The sequence below is a fragment of the Caretta caretta genome, chromosome 8 (genome assembly GCF_965140235.1).
Source record: "Caretta caretta isolate rCarCar2 chromosome 8, rCarCar1.hap1, whole genome shotgun sequence".
Classification (NCBI taxonomy): Eukaryota; Metazoa; Chordata; order Testudines; family Cheloniidae; genus Caretta; species Caretta caretta.
In genome coordinates this window covers 28,146,018-28,166,911 of record NC_134213.1, presented here as the reverse complement: position 1 = coordinate 28,166,911, position 20,894 = coordinate 28,146,018, and the positions used below count along the sequence as shown (strand labels likewise).

Here is a 20,894-nt window from a genome sequence, read left to right as displayed (position 1 = left end):
GTGACTTTGAATTCAGCCTTAACTGATGATGGGCCCACGATCACTGAAGTGGAGTTCATATTATAAAACAAGGCCATGTGCAAAATTGAGAATTGGAACCTATTTTGAATGCCTCATAAGTATGGGCATGTTTAGATCCAGGGTTTTGGTTTGAACGTCTCTGCTCTTAGCCAGTTTTTCCATATATATCACATTTAATAATCGTAATGACGATAATTTTCACTTTTACAGCTTTTTTCATCCAAAGACCTCAAAACACTTCAAACAATATTTAAGCCTTGCATCCCTATAACAATGTTTAATAATGTTTTCTGACTTAGTTCCTGTTTTTCTTATTAATATATTTCCTTATCATTTAATCTTCTAATCAATATTTATAGTAGCTTTTGTAAACAAACAGTCAGTTGTATTGCTACTGGCAGTGTATGTATTTGTAATGGGGACAAGGATTTTAAGTCATACAGTTATGATTTGTAAAAACAAGAGAAATGGTACTCACACTGAACACGGAGTTTTAATAATTGAATTAACTTCCAATTCAGCACTCAGAACTGTACTACATTTTCTTTAGTAAGTTGCTCTGTAAGTCACCACTCAGAGTTTTAGTCTTCCAAGTACACATCTCCAGAAAAGGTTTCACTCTGTTATGTCCATAAAAGGCTGTGTAGTAAGGAGAACTTGTAAGAAAACTCGCTTAAATTAACAGCAGGAGCATGGTCGAGGCCTTAAACTTTTGGTGGCACACACTTTGAATATAAGTTGTGATTATACAGAGCATGTGAAATGCAGTTTTATATCTGAAGTTCAAGTACATTTTTAGTATTCCTACCCAACACTAATTACTGATGCAAAGAGCGTTCAGCTCCCTCAAGGCATTTCAAAAATCTTGATTGTTTAATCAGCGCTCTTGATGTGTAAGGCGAGGTGGTTGATGACTACCAAAATGTGACACGTTGGACATTATCCAGATGGAATGCCAGTTTTCATTTGAGGTTAAGAGGTAAAACTCAACAGGAGAGGTTTTCCAGTATCCTGAATTAGAGCTAGAGTTAGATCAGTTGACAAATAAAACCTGGCAGTTCAGCTTGCACATAATATTAAAACCGAAACTTCACTGAACTGTCAGTTGTAAAATGAAGTGATTAACTTTCATTCGGATTATAGCTTTATTCTCTATTTCCATTATTGACATTTTATGTGTTTTATGCTCCCTGTGTCATTGTCCTCTTACCTATTCGAGGTGGAATCATTTGGTGTTTCAACATATAGAAAGTGCTGCCATTTTCAAGAGCTCTAGCTGCCCAGTCAGGTGGATGCAAGACTCAGAACAATCCCCCATCCCTACACACATCACCTGCCGGGTAAACAGACAGCCAAGTCATTTTCATGTCCTTATGGAGTGGTATGGGAGTTTTCAAAAGCACCAAAATGACACAAGCACCCAAGTTCCATTGATTTCCAGTGGGACCTGAGTGCTTAAGTAACTTGGAAGTGCTTTTGAAAAATCTCTTCCTCCATCTTTAACTACTCCAGTCAATGAAAGAAGGCATACATATTTCATCCATTTCCCTGGGGAAAGCTTACTGGTCTAGTCTTTAACAGGAAGACGTTTTTAAATTCGGGTTCCTAATGTTAGGAGCCTAAATCCATATTTTGGCACCTGTATAATAAATAGTGGCCTGATTATCAGAGGCACTGGGAGTTGTGGGTTCCCAGCAACTCTGGATATCAGACTGTTTTTATGTACATGCCTGTAACAGGGTGTGCTCAGTCAGGAGCTAACTCTGTCACTCTAATACTAGGGTGGCCAGGTGTCTGGTTTTCAACTGGAAAGTCTGGTTGAAAAGGGGCCCCAACAGTGTCCAATCAGATCTACTGCCTGGACACCCAAAGTCCATTTACTGTGGGCAGGAGAGGCACTGGGTCATTGCCCGCACCAGCTCCTACTCAACCGGGGTTGCCTCTGACATGCAGCTGCAGCTCCTTTTGGACCCGGGCAGAGGTGAGTTGGGGGCAGAGGAGGAGAAGGGGAGAAAATGGGGGCAGAGGAGGTTCTGGCACTCTGGCTGGAGTGTGGAGTTTTTAAATATTACAAAGTTGGCACTAACTCCTACCTGTATACATTAATTGGAAGACAGGCACTTGACAGAGGGTGTGATTTCACTGAGTAGTGCTACAACTGAAGGGGAAGCAACGCCAGCAGATAGGATTATATACATGGACAAAAAGGAAGAGCTGGAAGAGTTGGGGGCCTGAAGGAAGGAAGGAGTAGCCAGGAAGGGCTGCTACTATTGTATCCTTCTCCAGAAGCAAATGGGGAAGCTGGCGACGCACTGTAAATATACAATAAAAATGGTGGTGGTGAAGGAGAACTGGAGTGGTTGTGGTCTACATTTAAGGCCTGAAGGGATTCACAGGAGACCACCCTGTGACAGACAAAAAAAATCTCTATTTAGTTGCCTCACATTACGTGCCCAAATTTGCGTGCTTAATATAATCTGTTCGGTGTCTGGTAGCTAAGCTTTCAAAGGAAGGCATATATTAAGATACAGATTTGGAGAAATGTTTCTTCTGCAAAATCAGGACTAATTGTCATCATTTCCAGACACAACTGACCATATACTCCTTGTGAAAATCCAAGGAATCTAGTAGATAGCCTTCAGGCAACACTTCCACTTAGCTGCCCTTGATATCAACCCCATATCCTGCCTCAACCAATTAAAACAAAAACTATTAACATTCAGTTTAAAATACAGGAACTTGATGGAAAGTTTAATGGCAAATAAACATTAAAAATGACAAAAGCCATCACACCAATATGCCGTGAAGTTACTTTTACACCAGAAACAATGACTGAATATATTTGACATTAAATATCATGTAGAGCGTAAGAGGCTTTCCTGTAACTCTGTGAAGAAACGGATGCCATGTGTTGCATTTGTTACCATGGTAACAGTCCCTCTTTGCAAAGAGCAGAGGATTGAGAGTATAAATTTGCCTTGCATGTATTTGGCTAATCAACAAACATGAGGCGTCAAGCCATTTCCACCACTGGTGTAAGAGGAAGCAACTAGACTGAGAACAAAGGAGGTGCATATGCTTATGCCAGCAGAGAATCTGACCCACAGCTCCATCTAAGTATATTCATAATCTTGCACGTGTAACCTGTCTACCCTAGCCCCCCTAGCCGCTTTAGTCTTCCTTGTTAAGTTACATGCTCATTTAGTGAATGGTCCAAACTCCACTGATGTCAGTAGGCATTGGAAAAGCCTCTTAGGTTTTAAGCTCTTCATGGCATGATCCACCTCTTTTTTGTGTCAGTAAAGTGCCTAACATTCTTTGACTATATAAATAATAGTACATAATTTTCATTTACCTTATTAGAAATTTTTCTAGGGATTTTGCCTAGTTGAATAGACAGTTTGGAATTATTTATTTAAAATGGTATAGTGCAGCATTAGCAGAACAAAGAGATGGAGGGGAAAGGCAGTAGAATTCGAATTTTCATACAGTTGACCCCCAAGTTGTCTCAGCACCTTTACTATTCTGGAACAATGAAAATGTGCATTGCTGGCAGTCTGTGAATGGGATTCATTCTCTCTCCTCGTTTCTAATATGCGTCTAGTGTGCGTTTCTAATATGTTATGTAGTTTTGACAGTTTCAGCTCAACACAAGGGGGATAGCACTCTATATCATAAACTGCTCCATACGTTGTTTTAATTGGCAGCGTCAGCTCAGGAGAGCCCTAGCATCTAGACTTTGCCAAAGTGCAGGTTTGCACTAGCCAGAAAATTTTCATGACTGCAAGATTTCCCCCCCTGAAATTTGGCCTTATGAGGGTTTTAAAATTAAAATATACATACAATACATTCAATTTTTAGAAAAAAAGCCTCACTCATTAGGGTCTGTGTATAAAGCAGCTGCATGGGTATAGCTACATTATTTCACTTTTTGTCAGGATGCCATAGAAATCTGTTTGCTATACCGAAGGCCATTTTCCTGCCATCTTCCAGACTCTCAGCTGGTCCACCCACCATTTTGTCTTCTTTCTCCATGCCTGGGAAAAGTCAGTGAATTTTCTGTATCTGCTCCCTGTAAAAAGACAAAGCTGGAAGCAATGGGGTGATCTATTTCAGTCCGAGACAACAACAAATATGGAATGTGACCTGTCCCACCAGGCCTTTCCTTATAAATATGGGGAATAGGAAGGGTTGAACCACTGTCAGGCAAGACAGAGATGTCATCTTTTATTGGACCAACTTCTGTTGGTGAAACAGACAAGCTCTGAAGCTTACACGGAACTCTTCTTCAGGTCCAGGAAACTTACTCAGATTGTCACTGCTAAATACAAGATGGAGCAGATTGAGAACCCCTGTGCTAGACAAAAATTTGTCATAATAAGCTTCCCTGACCTAGGGGAAAAAATGACTGTGCCTCCCCATAGTTTGCTAAAACAACAAACTGAAAATCCTGTATGTTGCAAAAATGAATACAAAAGTTGAGATTTCATCAATTATAGATCAGTAGGAGTTTCAGAAGTATTAATTTTAAGTTAAAACCAGAACAAATGGAAGCAGCTATAATAAAACTTCCCAAACATTTTAGGAAATGACATCAAACACTAAACAGTGCTATATTAATTCAGTATAATATCCATCAGTCCGATCTTATCAGTAGGAGGGGTGTTTCCTGGTTGCACAAAGAAGTGGAATTCATGATTGCATTGTTGAAAGGAGGAGATGTAAGTCATCTTCGACAGAAAGCCAGAAGAGACTTTGTTTTGATCACAGTTAATGCTGAGAAGCCTGACTCGCATAGGTAGGTGGATGAAAAGGCTTTAAGAGCCTGGTGCATTAACTCACAAGACTCAGATCCTACTGATAACCAAAAGTCTGCAATTGGCATTTGTGAAAATTTGTGCTGCAGTTCCTTGTTGCTTGACAGGTCAATAAGGCTTTCCTCTTCTTTTGAGGACAGCATATCTGTGGGATTTGGCTTAAAGCCGAATGGGTTCCTGATCCACTGATTACATTTGTCTTTGCCCACTTCAGGAAAGTATTCACAAAACTGATCCTGCAGACCCCCTAAGTGCTGAACAATTGCAACATGGATATCGTCAACTGACAGGTCACTGCACTGTTGCACAACGTCCTCGGCATATGGAAACGGATCCCTGCTGCACATGTGAAGACCACAGTTCAAGTTTGTTAATGAATGTTTCTAACCAATCATTAGCAATGAAAACATTTGCATCTCATCCCTGAAGTGACACATTCAGAGAATTCAGTCTCTCGAATAATGTCAGCCAGATACAACAAGGATATCCAACAAGAGTCACTGAAATGCTGTACAAGTGGAGAGTTATTATCTGCAAGAAAAATACAGACTTCCTCATGCAGTTCACACACAGTCTTGTCAGTATCTTGCCCCTGGACAGCCCACAAACTTTTGAACGTAATAACAACTGAGTGAAGTTTGCCCCCATCTCATAGCATAAAATGGCATAAACACTTGAATTCACTGGGGACGACTTTGTTGCAGTAAAATATATAAACTTTATAAAGAATATTGTTGAGCTCCTTTGCCATCTTCTTCTCAGCTAATATCTGTCTGTGGATCATACAAGGATTCCAGGTTGCTGTAGGGGCCACTTCTTATACCCTTGTCACAAGCCCACTATGCCGTCCTGTCATTGACCGTGCTCCATCGCTGCAAATCCCAAAACAACATCCCCAATCAAGGTCTCTGTCTTGGACAAAACTATTAAACAGTTTATAAAGCTCTTAACCAGTTGTGTTGTAGTGAAAGTTTTAGTTCTATTGTCGTAGCAAAATGAATATACACCAGTAGCTGTGCAGAATTTGATATATTGGTAGACTATCTGAATTGAGTAATAAGGGCTCTGATGAACACTTTCTAGGAGCTACTCTTTTACATCGGTAGCCATCTCCACAATATGGCATGAAATTGTATCGTTAGAAAGTGAGATCATGTCTAGCCATGGTGCTGCTTTCTCTCCTATCATCACTGAGCACATATCCTTTGCAGCTGGAAGTAGTAATTTTCTCACCCACCTTGTGCAGCTTACCAGCTTTGGCAATGTGCAAAGCCACATGGTAAGAAGCCCCAGTAGCCTTTATGTTAACAATGCTGTACACGTCAACAACTTTTTTTTGGTGCTGTTAAGTCACTGAGTGTCCTCTGGAAAAACTATGTGTTTAGATACCAAGGTAGGAGGTCTTGTTTCAAGATGCTGAAACATTTGCCAGTACTTCACCACATACAACACATTGAGGCCTCAGTGCATCGCTGGACCCGCTCCATGTAAAGCCCAGGTTGAAATAAGCTTTGTCATACCCGCTCCGTTGCTGCCCTCACTTTGTCTTGTGTTGTCCACTTTTCTCCCTGTGTCACAAAATGATCCATTTCTCATGTAAGCTGCTTCTTATTGACAGTGCACTGCTGATAATGATTTTACGTTTGTTTTTAAGTACTTGGGAGGGTGGAGGAGGGAGAACCATGCAAAGGATGTCTGATGGGTCACAGTTGCTAAGAGAGCCCTGTGCAGGACTAGCGAAGAGCCCTGCAGCTGCACCTCCCACTGTCAGCACGGGGTGGTTGGGGGGGCAGCTGCCCCTTTAGCCTTCCTCCTTCCACCGGGATGTTCATGGCCCTTCTGTACCAGCCCCAGATACCCAGGGCTGACAGTCCAAGCCAGAGCTCTTAACAAAAAAAATACATACAGCTTGCACCTCCCTTTACACATTCCTGTGCCTCCCATAGGCTGAGAACCACGGGTTTAGCATAAGTAGTTAATCATATTTTAAGGAACCATTCAAGATGAAGTGATCCATTAATACCATAGGGAGGAAAGGAAGGCTGGGGAGTGAGGGGAGAGCATCTGGGGAAGCATCTGGCAGTTGTTAGTGGGTTTGAATTGTTGTAATAAGCCATAAACCCAATGTCTCTATTCAGTCCATGATATTTCAGGTCTAGCAGAGTCAGGGGTGCTGGAACAATTTTTATAGTGGGGATGCGGAGGGCCATTGAACCGAACTGTAAATATTGTATATAATGGAATCAAGGCGGGGTGCAGCAGCACCCCCAGCACCTATGATCAGAGTAATGAATTTAAGCTCCCAGGCTAATCTTTTGACAATGTTGTGCAGGTTTCCTTGGAGAATTAGGATGATATCAGGTACGGAGTGATGGCTTCGTCAAAACTGTTCACCCACAGGCGACATGGTGTTTTTGTCTTTTATCATTTTCATTTGTGAGTTCATTCAAGAGCATAGCAATTGTCTGGCTTCACACACATAGTTGCTATTAGGGCATTAAATGCACTGGATGAGGTATATCTCAGGTCATGTTAGATATACATAGGACCCATTGACTTTGAAAGGTTTGTTGTGGGGGTGCTGATCATTGTAGCAGGGGAGATATGTCTGCAGGTTTAGCACATGTTGTTCCGTCAGAGTCTGGTGCCGCTTTGAGTGGGTATGTCCTGGACTGTGCAGAGCTTGCTTCCGATGATGGGCTTGGAGAGGTTGGGGGGGTTGTTTGAGGCCAGAAGTGGGGGTACAGGAAACATGTCTTTTAGGATGGGATTCCCATGGAGTATGGGTTGTAGTTGTTTGAGGACAGCCCATATGTATTCCAGTGTGGGGTGATAGGTGACAAGTAGGGGTGTGAGATCAGAGTGGGTTTTATTTATGTATTGAAGCAGGCTCTCTCAGGGTATTTGGGTAGTCTGTGAGTGAGCACTTTTCACAAAGTGAAAAGAAAAAGAGGACTTGTGGCACCTTAGAGACTAACAAATTTATTTGAGCATAAGCTGAAGTGCGCTGTAGCTCACAAAAGCTTATGCTCAAATAAATTTGTTAGTCTCTAAGGTGCCACAAGTCCTCCTTTTCTTTTTGTGGATACAGACTAACACAGCTGCTACTCTGAAACCTTGCACAAAGTGATGATTTTACCTCTGACCTATCAGTCCTCATCCTCAGAGGAAAGCTGCACAATACCTTCAAAAGAAAGCTTAAATTCATAACATTGCTAGACAATAAAAATCATGTACTGAATAGAGACACTGGATTTATGGCTTATTACAACAATCTATAACCCACTAACAAGCCCCCTTTAGCTCATTTCTCCCCCTTCTTTTCCTCTTCATGACTGGAGGGGTGTTAATAGGCCATTTCACCTTGAAAGGTCCCTTGAAATGTGTGGTAACTTATGCTAAACACCTGTTCCATCTTGTATTTAGCGGTGACACTCAGAGATTGTCTTCACAATGCTGCAGCTTCACTGCTATACTGCTTTAGTGAAGACACTTTTATGCTGACAGAAGAACTTCTCCCGTTGGAGCAGTTAATCCACCTCCGAGGCCTGGTCTACACTACAGAGTTAGGTCGACTAACTCTGTAAATATTTACACCAAAATGTTGCTCCTGAGGTATAATTCACTCACTATACCTACTTAATAATTCCACTTCCGAGAGAGTCAGAAAGAGTCAACGTTGATGTAATTAGGTTGACTATGTCGCTTACATTGACTGTTGCTGGCTTTTGGAGGCTGTCCCACAATGTTCCACACTGACAGTTAGATTGGTGCAAGCACTCCTGGTGAGAACATGAACCGCCGACACAAGGAGCGTAGTGTGGATATTCAAAAGCGTTTTATTTATTGCGGTGGCTGTATGTTGACATAACTTAGGTTGACATAATTTTGTAGCATAGACATACCCTCAGAAGGTGGTAGCTATGTTGATGGGAGAAACTCTCCCCTGGACAGTGCTCTGTTGACACTGGAGTTAGACTGGTATAACTACATCGCTCAGAGGTACGTAAATCTGTAGTGCAGACCTGGCCTGAATACGTTTCCCAGACTGAAGAAGAGTTCTGGGTAAGCTCAAAAGCCCCTCTCTCTTTCTCTCATCAACAGAAGTTGGTCCAATAAAAGATATAACCTCAACCATCTTGTCTCTCTAATATCCTGGGACTGACAAGGCTACAACACCACTGCATACCAGAATGGCTTCAAAAGTGTCACACTGAAGGAGTTTTTTGCATTTGGGCAGAGCAAGACTGTATTTTTCTCAGTTAAAAAACCAACAAAAATTGAATGCAAGTTGGCTAGAGAATATATTAAAATCATGATACCTTTAAGCAATGAGAAATTGTATGGATTGAATGGAGCTGTTTATCTCTCTGTGGTCAGCAGTGTTTTCCAGTGAATTTGTTTTCAAAGTGGAAAGAATGAGTGCTGTCAACAAATGAAAAATAAAAGGTACATTTATTGGGAAGGAGACATCAGTCTTTTTCTGTTTGTAAATGCTGACGAGCAGAGTTTAAGGAGGGCTAATGTCACCCATTTGTCTTAATTAAAGAGTTAATTGCTCGTGTATCCTGATTTGGTTAGCTGATCCTAGTGGCATGAAAAGTCCTTGCTTCTATGTATTTTATTGACCAGTATAATGACATCATCAGTAAGTCTCAGAATTTATTCATGCTTCAGCCTATCCTCATAACTTTAATAGCCTCCTACATGATAAAATTTTCAAGAGGAAAGGAGTTCTTTAGTATGGTTCAGAATACAGAGAGGTTTGTTCAGGAAGCTGTTAAATGTCTCAGTTCAGCTGTCACTGAAGTATTACTTCAAAGTCTAGAGTCATGAAGATAAGTAAAAAAGTAATTTTAAAGACTAGTTCTCAGAATGTATATATGGAAATAGAATAAAACATCTACAAAAATGCATATCAAATATAAGCAAGTGGCCTGTTTTTATTCAATTTTTCACAACTGTAGTCATAGTCAAACAAGCAATGACATCAAAAGAGACAGACAAGGTTGACAGTGTGTTTTATGGATTAAAGACCAAATTGGTTTAGTCATGTGTCATAACACAACAGATGGGAACTCTGATCTAAACAAAGACCAGTTAACTAACTAAGATGTTTGAGAGGTTTTCCCATGTAATATCTTTCAACTTCTAAACTATAATTCCCCAAGTTAGTCCTAGAGAAGTATTGAAATGAAATTTTCATGCAAGGGGAAAAGTGTTGGATGGTATTGCTTTTGATTTACCCCTTATGCAGTACTTTAAAGAAATGAACATACAATAATAAATCACAAAAACAGTGGTTGATACAAGGTCATCCTTGCAATGAGTCTTGGCAGGTGACAATTATATTATGGTACATAGAGTCAATTTCTGCTTGCTATCATGCAAACATGGTTCCTACTGAGGGCAGAACTCAGCCTTCAAGGAGCATTAGGCACGAAGTGAACCTGACCCTACTATTATTCTCAGTCATGAGAGTGTAGTATTGGCTTTGGTGAAGACCACAGCGAAACCTCCTGCCTTTTCTCCCAAGTGTGGTATATGGAGTAGACTAAATATAGCATAGGAGGATGCTACAGTTTTTGAAGCTTTAAGAATTTCACAGTGGTCTGTACAAGTGTCCTCTTTATTCTGCTTAAGTTTTCTAATTACTTCACAAGTCAGCATGTCCAGCAATGCTGGTTGTCAATAGTCAGACAGGCAATTCTTATTGCTAATACTGACTCTGTGATCTTGTCCAGAGTAACCTTCTGTAAGATGTGATCAAAATATTTCTGCTTAACTTTATACGCTATATGATCAGAATAGCACTGCTCATCTCTTCGGGATGGAGTGTATTCTACTCAATAGAGAAATCATTCAGAAGACCTAGGTTCGATTCCAGGATTCGTCACTGTCCTGCTGGATGATCTTGGGTCAGTCACCTCAACTCTTTATGAATCAATTTCCTCATCTGTAGAAGTGAGATGATATTTTACCTCTCTCTCTGTGAAATGCTTTAGATTTACTCACGTCAAGCGCTATATGAGGGAGATATTATTTTTTGAATAGTCAGTTATCAGAAGGGTCATCTGGGTTAATTTATGGTATTTGGGACAGGTTGAGTAAAATACAAAATAGTTACTTATCAATAGATTCCAGTCGTCACTGGCTTCTTTCACTGTTCAGCTCTGGGAGAGACTCCCTAAATGAATTTCTCTGTAAATGAGATTCCTGCAGTTGTACCTGAACTACAAGCAAACCTCTCAGTCCCTCTCGTCAAGTACTTAAGTACAGCACAAGACTTGCAGTTACTCTTAAAAATGAGTGCTGATAATACAACTGTTCCATTTTCTACTGTCTGGACTTCCTCACAGATCATCAGTTGTGTTAAACTCTTTCCCAAATCATCAGCAATCCTCTTCCCAAATCATAAGCAATCCAAGCTCAGTATGTTTGTTAAAATAATGCCAATGATTCATTTTTATTTTGAACTACTTAACTTCATTATCTGTGCACTCCTTGAAGTTTACTAGTAAGTATTTTTTTTTAAATGGTTTGCAAGCTGTTTTGAAGAATCTTTAAATCTCTTTTGTAACCTTCATTTTCTTTGTGGCTTTGAGAGGTTTGTGATGCCAATACTCAAATAATAAAATGAACACTTCAGGAAAGAGCCAAAAGGTTCTTGAATATTAGATGGTGGGCTTGAGAACAACGACACTCACTTTTGAAAAAGTTTTTTTAAAAACAGTTAAAAAAAGAACATAAGAGCAGAAGTTTAGGAGTGGGTTTTTATTGAACAGAATCTTTAGAAGTGTTAAAATAAAATCTCCAGTGACCTGTAAAATATCTAGTTCAAACATTTAGCTGCAGCACTTGGCCATTTATAAGACTTCCACAAAATCTGAAAATAACCCAAACAAGTAAGTAATAACTTGTTTAACAATATGTTAGCTAGCTAAAATAGCCTGCTATGAACAGGAAGTAAAAGTTCATAAGTAGAAAGCTTATTTCTTGAACATTTTAAAGTTGCTATACTATATTTTTTGTACACAACAACATCAGGGAATAGCTGGTGCAACTTCTTACAACATTACTAACAAACACGTGCATGAAGCAGAACAGAGCACACAGGTTATAATTCTTTGGCTGTGCCTAGGAACATAAATAGCTCCGATACCATCAGTTGAAGAATTGAGGAATTAAACTTTCCAAAAGACTGATGTATGAGGATTGGACATGCTAAAAGCAATGATGAAAAGAGACTGCTAAGAACTGGAACAACATTCAGAACAGAGGCAGTAGAACCACAATGGCACATGAATGAAAATAAACACATCCCTGAAAAAAATGCTTCATCAACATAAGAGCAGTAACAAAGCTGTGAGTCTCCAGATAAGCAAAAAATGTTTTTGAAGAAAAAATAGCACGCAAGGTAGGACTTCAAAGACTAAAGAAGATCTAATGCACAGAACTGAATATAAAAGAGGCAGAAAAGGGAAAAGGAGAGACAAAACAGTCACACTAAGCACCAGATCAACCCCATCTGTGTCCCCAGTTTATATTTTTTTAACCCTTTGATCACAACACTCCATTGAAGTAGCACACTGGTATCAGTTTAGTGATCAAAGGGGAGCAATATTTTAATCCTATAACAGTCAACTATACTTAATCAGCTCTACAATTCTTTCCTTTGGCCCATCTCTTCACTCCCTACATGTCACTCCTCCACTGTTATATATCCTTAACTTAAGTTTGCAGCTCCCCTCTAGGCTGGACAGCTCAGCCTCAGCTACTAAATTGCCCAGTTCTTTTTCTTGCTGTTCCCTTGCTCATGCACACAGGGCGCAGTTGCCTTTCCGAAAGGAGCCATGAAAATCATTGTGTCCTAGGCCTATAGTAGTTCTCATCACAGAGGGTAAGAGAAAATATAATGCAAAAATAAACCACAGAATAGACAATGAAATGCTGCATTGATTCTAGGACTCAAAATGATAAAGCTAGAAGAGGAGCAAGAATTATTTAGTTCTACACAAGGACAGCCAAGTAATATAACAATTTGTATTAAAAAAAAAGAGAAAGGCAGAAAACACAAAATACACTGCAAACTTGGGTCCAGATCCTGCACCTCTAAAGTCAATGGGATTTTTGCCACTGACTTCAGCAGATCTTGAACTGGCTGTTAGTGAAAGCACTGTAATGTGCTATTTTTTTCTGCTCTGTAAGAGGACTCAGACTGGATGACATGCATAGAAATTTCAAAATGTTTTATCATCCAGATAAGATCTTAAACATGTTTTTTTCCACGAACACATGACACACAAAGGAGCATTGTAATGCCTCAGTGATTGCTGACAGGGCAATGACCACAAATGGCTAACTGGACTATGACGTCAAAGTGGCAGTAAGTATTTCAGAAACTGAATGGCACCCACCGAGGATCTCTGTGAGAGGAAAAATAAAATCAAACCAACCAAATAAAAAAAATGTAGGGTTTAAAAACTCGCACAGCATAAAGGAAATTAAGTCCTACAGACTTGCAATGGTAAATGAAAATTGTAATTGATTTTATATGGGATTTAATTAGGATCCTAAGTGAAGATTTTGAAAATTTTACTTCAAAACTATTTGCCACATCTTGATTGGTTAGGAGAGTAGGCACTAGTAAACCTTTTCAGCAAGAAAATTTTAATTCATGACACTCATGGAGTACCAGTCTAGAGCAATGTAGTGTTCAAATGTAGTTAAGGTTGATAGAGACTGAATAATGCTATGTGATGATGTTCAGTGATTTGCATGATACAAGCTCATTATATATGTTTATTTCGCTGTGCACTGAATTTAGACTGTGATCTCCACAGGGCAGGGGCCTTGTCTTTTAATTGCATATGAAATTGTACCTATGGTTTTATACAAGTTACCTGATCACATCCCAAAACAGCAGCCCTGGCAATATTTGACATCTCAGAAGAGAGGCCCAACAAGAGAAACTACTCTTTCACAGCTAGAAGTGGTTCCTTCAGAACAGCAATCAGGCATATTGAAAGGGTGGTGTGGGGAGGTTTGCTCTAGCTGTTCTGTGAATAAACAGTAGGCTGCAGTCTCCAGGGCTGCTGAAAGGCACTCTTTGTTATCACTATATTCATTCAAGGTAAAACTGAATTGTAGTAAATATGGAATAGAAACAATATTAAAATGGCATGGGATGGTGTGTCCTGATCCGAGCATTGGAATAGGAACTTTCATCCTGGTTCTGCCACTCATTCACTATGTATCTGTGGACAAGTCACATAACTCTTGTGTCTCACGTTTCCCAAGTGCAAAATAAGGATAATATCTCTCAGGTCTCTCAGAAAACAGTGTGTGGATGGACATATATGGGTTCTTTACTGATCATCCTCATCACTATATTTACGGACTAGTTATAATATACACACATTCCTACAGCCATGGTTATAAACCCTAACATTACTCAGGCACCATTTTCCTTGCCTGCTCAATCCAGATTTTTGCATTTAGATAGACTATTCACATTGGTCTTTTAATATTATGGTCATATATATATATATATATATATATACACACACACACACACAGCCATTAAAGGTACAATGGAATGACATGCCTTCCCCCCTACTTCCACACTAATATAAATGATCATTAATCTTGCTAAATGATAAAAGAAATGAGTCTATATAAAGAAAACAACATTGCCATAGAGGCAGGTTGCAAAAAAAGCCAATAGGTACAGACTGATGCCACTGGTATACAGGGCTACATTAAAATTTTTACAGGATCTCAATAAAGATTGAGATTTAGTAGATTAACTTCTATCCCATCTAAGTAGTAACATTAATAGTCTTGTTTTATCTCCTGCTCTTTGGACATTCAATCATTGGACTTCAAAATGACTAAAGTCTCCTGAAGAATAAGCATCGATAAGAATTTACTTTTTGTCATCCTGCTTCAACATTTGGACAATGTCTTCCTCTCCTTCCCCCCCACTATTTATATTTTTAGTTTAACTGCTAAATATCAGCTGCTGGTGGCCCTTAGAGAGCTAGCTGATCATCTGATACCAGCTTTCCTTCTTTGCAGATGCTAAACTGCATTACAAGACAGCTATGTAGCCAATGATTTTAGTTTATTGTTGTGTGATGTTATAACTAATATGTCATATATAATCACTGCATATTAAATATGACTCTTCCATGAACGCAATTACAGTAGAGGCTGCAGCGATGCTATGACGAATGATAGAGGTAGGGGGTCTGTGAGAAACTCTATTAAAGTATGACTCACCCTATGATAAAGTTGAAAACCACCTATTTTGAGAGTATGATTGTTAGTCTATATTGAGGGACAAATTAATGAATCAGACATTACAGACATTTGTACTTAAGGCAGTTCCCAGATCTGCCATGCACTTGCTTTTAAATGAGCCCCAGTGGATAGTACTGTAATGTCTGATTCATTAATTTGTCTCTCAATGTATAGCGGTATCACTGTTTAATATACAATGAAATCCATTTAAATAAATGGATTTAAATACTTAAAATATCTATTTTATCAAAAACAAATATTTTGTAATTAAACAAAATAAGAATGAAAAACTCTAAAAGGTAAGAAGTTGTCCAGACTGCCAGCATTACCTCTGCCAAGTCTTCCAGTTGCTGACCCCCAATCCACCAATATCATTATGGTATTATCTGGATTAAGCCTTAGCCATCTTGCCCTCTGCCATTCTGCAGTTTTACAAAGCTACTGAGACAGACCTTTGGGATAGGATTTTGATGCCTAGCTCAAGGGAAGAAGACACAAAGGTCCCTTTAAGCCTTTTCACCCCTGATCCTTGGGTCAATCCCAAAAGCAATTTAGATCATCTTCAGGGATGCTCCATGATACGCTGCCACAGCTAGGATTATCCGGGGCCCTTGAGCCGGATCTCCCTCATTATAAAATGATAAAATGGTCTGGGCTGCTGGCAGGGCCTTTTCTGTGAAGCTCCCAGGACTCTGGAAACTCTTCCCCTTTTTTGAATTCAGTGACCTTCTGGACACACTACAAAACACCATCTGTTTAGCAGGGATTTTGGAAAGGGCTGAGGGTACGTTACCAAAAAGGTGGGCAGTGTAAAGGAGCTGCTTGGCTGAGTTGAGTTATTTTTTCCTGTTTGAATGTTTTTTTAACACTGTTATATGTAATATTAATTAAATGCCAGGCATCTGCAGCCTCTGCATAGGGTGGCAAATTGCCGGCACTACTATGGTGGGTCTCACACTTTCTCTTCTTGGGGGAAGGGGGGGGGAGGTTCAGGGCACCGTTTCTTGCCCCTGAATTGGGGCATTAACTGCCCCACTAGTGTCAGAGAGAAGGGGAGTGGACAGGGAGGGACCCGGGCCTGCTCTCTACTCTGGGTCCCAGCCCAGGGCCCCTAGAGATAGCGGTAAACCGCTTGAACTAGCAGTTCCTTCCCCTGGACTACTTCCCTCTCCTGCCCTTCAGCTTGTGGGGCTTCCTGCCCTCCCTCTGCACAAACCAGGTGTCCCTTTACCTAGGGTCTTGGTCTTCTTAGCCCACCAGAGCACTTCTCTAAACTCTCCTCTGCTTCCCTCCAAACTGCTCTCTGCTCCAACACCAATCTACTCTGCTTCAACTCCTCCTCTTTTCTGATTGAAGCAGGGGGGTTTTATCAGGCGACTGGCTTCAGGTGCTCTAATCTATAGCAAACTTTCTTCCCTGTACAGGGAAGAAGGCTCCCTTCTAACCCTCTAACAATGGCCATGCTGTATCACAATAGATATCTTTTAAATATTTAAATCTAAAATAAAGAATAAATATACCAGCTGCCAATGACCCTCCAGAACGTCTCCAGCAGTTGGGGATACCTAGAATAGAAGGGCAGTCTAGTCATATCTTTGATCATGCCTCTTTTTGCAACTGCGGCTCAGAAGGGTTGCTGTAGAACTGGCTATATCAAATCTTAAGAACTGGAGATTCCTCAGGACAGGGTAGCCTCTGACCAGCTTGAAGACCCCTTTTAGGGTTTGCACCATTGCAGTGTCATGAAGAAGCTTTAAGGGGGATGAAGAACTAGACCAATGGGTTGTTTTCTTCACTGCACCCACCAAATTTTATGATGGAAATGTAGGACTGATCATTAGCAGCAGTCCATGTTTCCTCACTAACTCTCCAAGCAGCCTCATATACACACTGAGCAAGAGGTTTGATAAATAGCTGTTGGGCAGGAAGGCAACTGGCCTAAACCTACATTTGGGACCTGTCAAGCAAAAATGAACAGAATACTTAACTGAATACTCCAAGTAATGACTGTAGATATCCCTATAAAATGTCACGATCAATTGTGTCTAAGGAGGGTGACGTCTCATCATCCAATGCAGCCAAGAATGGATGGAATTTTAATCTGAATGTGAAAGACAGAAATCATGGGAAACTGAATTGCCACTACCTTCTTAATGATGTTCCCCCAAGGATGAATCCAGGTGAATATACGGCTGCATCTTCACTGATAAAGACGGTTTCGTAAGTAGAGGCCACACAATAGCTTTCTTGAAGAGAGACATCTCATAGGGAGACAATATTGACAATCCCTGCCAATAGTGGGCCCAGTTGTTTCCTTTTTGGCCTGGGCTGAGCAGAAAGAACATGGATCCAGCTCACACCCTGTGGCACAGAGCATGCCTAGCACATTCATAACCTCCTTGAAAAAGACTGTCCAAAACTGAATACAGAGCAGAGAAAACATTTGTCTCCTCAGAGGCAGATAGGTCAGTCTAATGCCAGCCCCATCTTAGTTCCATCCTGAAACTCAAACACCTAATGGACACACTCAGATTTATCATTAGCTTGAAAAACTTTTGCATATTCAACTAGACACAATGAGCATAACCATACCTCCCACTAACCATCTCATGCAGCACAGTGTAATAGGCTGGAGTCAACTGCATCATCAATGTGGTTGTGAAGCAGCATCCAGCCATGTCTCCCTTAGGCACCTAAAGATGTAGGTAGGTGCCTAATGAGAGGTTTCTTGGTGCTTTTGAAAATAAAACCCATTGAAATTAATAATTATAATACCTAGCTCTTATATAGTATTCTTCTCCATCAGTAAATCTCAAGTGTTTTACAATGGAGGTGGTATTATCCCCATTTTACAGAAGTGGAAACTGAGGCACTGACTGCACAGTAGCATGTCAATGGCAGAGCCAGTAATAAAACCTGGCTCTCCTTGAGTTATAGTAAAATGCTCTCTCCACAGGGGAACACTACATCCCATACTAATAACCTTGCATTAAATTAATAATTGGGTTCATCATCACTCTGTGCTCCAGGAAAATCATCACCTAGCAACATCAACAGAACCAAAATTAGAAACATGTTATGTGACAGATGTCACCCACTAGTGACTGATCCAAAGAGAGAAAAAGGGATCTGCCGAGTTCTGAAACAGAGACTACTTTATGTGCCTGTATAGAAAAAGGGATTAAGCCCACACTATAGGCTTAAATATCTGGAAAGAGAGGATATCTTTCAGCAAAAATTCTGTACTATCAGTTTATCCTACTACTCTCAGGGCTACTGTTTCCCCTATTCAGATTTCCATGTCCAGTATGAATTCTCTTTTCAAACACACACCTGGCTTAATTAGAAGCATAAACACCTGGAACTTCCTTGTGCTGCGACAAGTATGTAGACATTTGCAGTTCTACGACTCAAGTTGCTCAAAAGAGAATTAATATTTCATAGAACATAAATTAAAGTGAAGAGAAATAAGAAAATAAAAGCTGGTGAGTGAGGATGATTATAATTTATTCGAAGATACACAGCTGTGAGTTATTTGGCCTTTCTTCACAAATGAGATAAATGTCATATCCCATCATATCTCACCGCCATGAATTATATATAACAACACTTGGTGAAATATGAAATTCTAAAAATACATTGAAAGGCTGAAGTCATTTTAATGGTTTATTATGATAGGTGCACCTGATTGTGAAATATCATCTTTCAGGGAAGATAAATGGGGACATCACGGTTTGAGAAAGTCCACTTATTTTTAAAAGATAGATTAAATGCTCTTGGAGACAAGCTATGCTGTTTTAATACCACAACAAGAATTTCTAAGTATTCATGCATGGGTTTGCATAGACCAATTCAAATAATCTCTTAAAGTAAGTACAACTCTTAACCGGGTGACCACTTAATAGAACTACACGTGAGTAAATTCATGTGGGACTACATATGGCAATGCGCGCTCAGCAACAGGAGTAAGGGTGGCACAGAAGGAAGGAGAAAGATGTCTCGTAGGGCCCTAATCATACACAAACTATTTACCGGAATGCTTGTCATAGTGCACATGACCGACAGGGTACAGATTTTATTCCTAGCATACAAAGAGAGCCCATGGCATTAAAATGCGTAAGCAGGATGCATGCTAGAAATGAGCAACCATCTTGATAATATGGTCTAGCCTCTGTAAATATTTGGCTACTTACACATATGATTAAATTTGTTACCAGCATTCATGGTTCTTTGGACTACTTTCTGAAGCCAACATTTAAAAAAAACAGAACTAAATAAATCCCACAAATACTCAATGTTTCCATGAAATGAATAGGAAGGAAGGACACCCTATTCAAAAACACAGCAACTTTCCACATTTAAGAAGTTTTCATTCCTGTACATATTATGATGCTCCTCTTTCTTTCTCATAATGCATGCAAGTTACCACCTTTGATGAGGAGCTGAATATTTTCTCTTTTCTGAAATTTTAGTCCCCCATTTGTTTCCACATTTCCAAAACTAATAGTAAACAAACAACCCCTTACACCCAATTATTTAGCACATCTACAATTGCACTTTGGGACCCAGTCACAGAACAGTCATCCCATTATTCACAATGATATTTTCATCTGATTAAATGGTGTACACCTAGGCTTACTTGAAAATGACTCTCTCATATGCTCAGTTGTTCAGTATTTACACATGTTTTTTGGCTACCTTGTAGGCTGGGTCATCAATTTCTCAAGAATCCCTTGTAGATACAAGCATAGGTTAGATATTTTCATTATCTACCTATTTAGAAATGGGTAGCTAAAAGGCTGACAACATTTAGTCAATAAACAATATGCCCAATCCTATGAAGTGCCCTGGAAATTATGAGTTCCACCAAATATATCCCATTAACGCAATAATTACTTACATAGTATTTCTGTCCTGGAAGAAAGCATTACTGGGGTACATTAGGGTACTTGGTAAAATTAAAAATCAGTCTGATAAACATACTCATTTATAACAAAGCTCTTCCTTCTCTGCTGCTTTCCAACATTTTGATTTTCTGCATCCTTTCTTCACTACAGTAAATTGATTCCTTCAAAACATCCAGGTGCAAATGAATTAACGGTCTTCAACTGTGAGTGAGTATGATGGACTTTTCCCCTCCTCCTCACTAAGGTCCTTTCTGTTCACAGACAACCTAGATATCAATTAAACTCACCTGTTAATTAAAAGCTTGTTTGGAAATTTTTTTTTGCCAGTTGGAAGCAAGAGAAAGTGTAAAAGGTGTCTGAATGCTGAGGCTTTGAATGTTAATTACTTACTCTGAGGTTTGTTCAGGATCCCTCAGGTGTTGGTCGAGCACTGGCAAGGAACTGGAAAAAGGAAACAAAATTAATTTGTAGTTTCTGTTGTGGGGAAAGAACAGAAATCAACCAGCCTTCCAAATTTTTCTCTCTTTTCTTGTTTAGAATTATTCTTTATTCATGTATGTATAGCAAAACACCACACAGCAAACAGAAAACAATATTCTGCAGGATTAAAGCAATTACAGTGATCATACTTTCAATATTAACCCAGTTTAGAAGGTTTTTTTTTTAACTGACTTGAGAGAGATTTCCTGTGCTGATAATGGGGAATACTGCTACCAATAGGAAAGAAATGTGTGTATATATTAAGTGGGCACCAGTTCCAGAGTTTTCATCAGATCCACCAGTATTCCCTATTATATATACATTATTAATTAAGAATAATGAATGTATTAATAATGTATATCTA

The 20,894-nt window shown here is 39.7% G+C and overlaps 1 protein-coding gene across 1 annotated transcript in view; it reads right to left on the bottom strand.

Moving 5' to 3' along the window:
• Positions 1–20,894, bottom strand: part of TENM2 (teneurin transmembrane protein 2) — a 2,093,216-nt gene that overhangs the window by 1,118,713 nt on the left and 953,609 nt on the right. Inside the window, exon 6 of the mRNA XM_048860042.2 lies at positions 20,441–20,491. The gene's annotated coding sequence lies outside the window, so the exon portion shown is untranslated. The remainder of the gene's footprint in view (positions 1–20,440; positions 20,492–20,894) is intronic.